This window comes from Bremia lactucae, linkage group LG1, assembly GCF_004359215.1.
Source record: "Bremia lactucae strain SF5 linkage group LG1, whole genome shotgun sequence".
Classification (NCBI taxonomy): Eukaryota; Oomycota; class Peronosporomycetes; order Peronosporales; family Peronosporaceae; genus Bremia; species Bremia lactucae.
This window is the reverse complement of record NC_090610.1, coordinates 7230757-7234619: the sequence shown is the minus strand read 5'-3', so window position 1 is coordinate 7234619 and position 3863 is coordinate 7230757.

Sequence of the window (3863 nt, the reverse complement as noted above, 5' to 3'; positions counted from 1 at the left end):
CGTTCATCTTGTTACCGATAAGCACCTCGAGCGGCAAAGTTGCGCACAAGTTACTGTTGTTAAGGATGCGCCTTTACATGCAAAGGGACTTATGGGGCGTGATTCAAGCTGGAGAACTGCCCGAATGCGATCGATCAGACGACCTTCAAGAGCCTGTCTCGAAAAAAGAAACTGGCGATAATTTCTTGCGATGGAAGACTCGCTGCTGCCATGGCTCCGATCGTCAAATACTACGCAGGACAGGAAGGACACTTCGAGAAGAGGGGCCTCACAAACAAGCTCTTTCTTCGTCGACGTCACAACAATGATGGAAGAAGGTGACGATGTCGTGGAACTTATCAACAAGCTTAGAACGCTAGCGAAGCAACTCGACGATGTGAGGGTCCCGGTGAGCGAGGGCGACTTGGTTATTACGCTTCTTGGGGGTTCTAGTGACTCGTTGCAGCTTCTTTTAACGGTGTCGAATCGCACGCGGATACGTTACTTGGAAGCTGGTGACGTCTCGACTCCTACACGAGGGCATGAAGCGCAAGTTGCAGGGCGGCAACGGAGCTGCGTCTTGTCAAGCGTTTATGATGAAGGATGCTAAGCACAAAGGATGGCCGGTGAAGAAGACTGATGCTTGCCAGAATTGCGGCAAACAAGGAAACTGGATCGCGGATTCCCCTTCGCGAGTCCAGAATGACGCGGAGCGATATCGGTCTCGGTGTTCAAACGTCGCACAGATTGAAGATTCTAGCAATTATCTTTTCTCGGTTGGTAGTAACAGCGGCTGTGCCAAGCTGAACGATGTATGACTGTTCGTCTCGGAAGCGACGCAGCACATGACAAAATCCAAGAAGCTGATGCAGAATTACAAGGTCTTCTTCCCAATTGACGTTCATCTTGTTGCCGATAAGCACCTCGAGCGGCAACGTTGCGCACAAGCTACTGTTGTTAACGATGCGCCTTTACATGCAAAGGGACTTATGGGGCGTGATTCAAGCTGGAGCACTGCCACATGCGATGGATCAGACGACCTCTAAGAGCTTGTCTCGAAAAAAGAAACAGGCGATTCTTTCTTGCGATGGAAGACTCGCTGCAGCCGCTGCTCCGATCGTCAAGTAATACGCAGGAGAGGAAGGATACTTCGAGTAGAGGAGCCTCGCAAACAAGCTCTTTTTACGTCGACGTGCTTCCCAACAATGATGAAAAAAGGTGACGATGTCGTGAAACTAATCAACAATCCCTAGCGGAGCAACTTGACGATGTGAGGGCGCCGGTTAGCGAGGGCGACTAGGTTATCACGCTTCTTGGGAGTCTTAGTGACTCGTTGCAGCTTCTTCTCACGGTGTTGGAATCGCGCGCGGATACGTTGACTTGGAAGCTCATAACGCCTCGACTCCTTCACGAGGACATGAAGTGCAAGGAGCAGGGCGGCAACGGAGCTGCGTCTTGTCAAGCGTTTAGGATGAAGGATGTGTACCACAAAGGACGGCCGGTGAATAAGACTGGTGCGTGCTAGGATTGACGCAAACAAGGACACTGGATCGCGGATGCCCTTCGCGAGTCCAGAATGACGCGGAGCGATATTGGTCGCAGTGTTCAAACGTCGCACAGATTGAGGATTCTAGCAATTTTTTTTCTCGGTTGGCAGTAGCAGCGGCCCTGCCAAACCAATCGATGTATGGCTGTTCGTCTCGGAAGCGACGCAGCACATGACAAAATCGAAGAAGTTGATGCAGAATTACAAGGTCTTCTTCCCAATTGACGTTCATCTTGTTGCCGATAAGCACCTCGAGCGGCAAAGTTGCGCACAAGTTACTGTTGTTAAGGATGCGCCTTTACATTCAAAGGGACTTATGGGGCGTGATTCAAGCTGGAGCACTGCCCGAATGCGATGGATCAGACGACCTTCAAAAGCTTGTCTTGAAAAAAGAAACTAGCGATTATTTCATGCGATGGAAGACTCGCTGCTGCCGCTGCTCCGAACGTCAAGTAATGCGCATGATGCATGGTCAGGACTGGAAGGACACTTCGAGAAGAGGGGCCTCGCAAACAAGCTCTTTCTTCGTCGATGTTTCTTTACAAAAATGATTTAAGAAGGTGATTATTTCGTAGAACCCATCAACAAGCTCAGAACGCTAGCGGAGCAACTCGACGATGTGAGGGCCCCGGTGAGGGAGAGCAGACTTGGGTATCACGCTTTTTGGGAGTCTTAGTGACTCGTTGCAGCTTCATCCCATGGTGTTGGAATCGCGCGCGGATAAGTTCACTTGGAAGCTGATGACGTCTCGACTCCTACACGAGGACATGAAGCGCAAGGAGCAGGGCAGCAACGGAGCTGCGTCGTGTCAAGGGTTTATGATGAAGGATGCTAAGCACGAAGGACGGCCGGCGAAGAAGACTAATGCGTGCCAGAATTGCGGCAAACAAGAACACTGGATCGCGAATTTCGCTTCGCGAGTCCGAATGACGCGGAGCGATATCGGTCGGAGCGCTTAAATGTCGCACAGATTGAAGATTCTACCAATTATCTGGCAGTAGCACTGGCTCTGCCAAGCCAAACGATGTATGACTGTTCTACTCAGAAGCGACGCAGCACATCACAAGTTCGAAGAAGTTTATGCAGAATAACAAGGTCTTCCCTACCAATTGACGTTCATCTTGTTTCCGATAAGCACCTTGAGCGGCAAAGCTGCGCACAATGTACTGTTGTTAAGGATGCGCCTCTGCAGGCATGAGACGTATCGGTAAGCACTAATGGATCATCGACATAGCACGACAGCGACCCTCTACATACGACATGACGACAAAAGACGGTTCCGCGAAGAATCGATGATCACCTTAAACATAAGCGGTGATCATCTTCAAGATGGGATTGGATCGACTTCAAATAAGCGAGGATCGACTTCAAAATGGGCGAGGATCGACTTCAAGATGGGCGGGATTGACTTCGAATGGGCGAGGATCGACTTCAAGATTGGCGAGGTTTGACTTCACAATGGGACCTTCGCGTGGTAAAAAGCTGATTGACTTGAATAGATGCAGTCAGTTAGTAAATCCAGTAGAGTATCCAGTAGGCTTAGAGGTAGCAAACAGTTTGCGAACTAAGGACTTTTAATAAATTTGCTTTGCATTTTGCCAACTAGTGCTCACTTGGCTTTTAACAGAGCCCAAGCGCCGCCAACTCTGCCTTCCCGCCCAATACACAGCCTTCACTACCATGAATCCCTCTACACCAAGTCGGATCAACAAATTCGATGGCACCAATTTTCCCACGTCGAAGTTCAAGATGCAGATGGTGCTGGAGGAATCCGCGCGCGATTCCAACACCGTGATAAGAAGCTGCAACGAGTCACTGAGACTCCCAAAAAGCGTGATAACCAAGTCGCCCTCGCTCACCAAGGCCCTTACATCGTCGAGTTGCTCCGCTAGCGTTCTGAGCTTGTTGATGGGTTCCACGACTTCATCACCTTCTTCCATCATTGCTGTGAAGAAACGTTGACGAAGACAGAGCTTGCTTGCGAGGCTCCTCTTCTCGAAGTGTCTTTTCACTCGTGGTCATGCATCATGCGCAACACTTGACGATAGGACCAGCGACAGCTGCAAGTCTTCCATTGCGAGAAATCATCGCTAGTGTCTATCGAGTCTACCTCTTGAAGGTCGCCTGGCCCACCTGCATTCGTGCAGTGCTACAGCTTGATATACTCCCCACAAGTCCCTTTCCTTTAGCACCATCTGCATCTTGAACTTCCACGCGTGAAACTTTGTGCCATCGAAATTGTTTATCCGACTTGGTGTAGAGACATTCATGGTAGCGAAGGCTGTGTATCGGGCGGGAAGGCAGAGTTGGCGGGGCTTCGGCACATATTCTGCTGTTA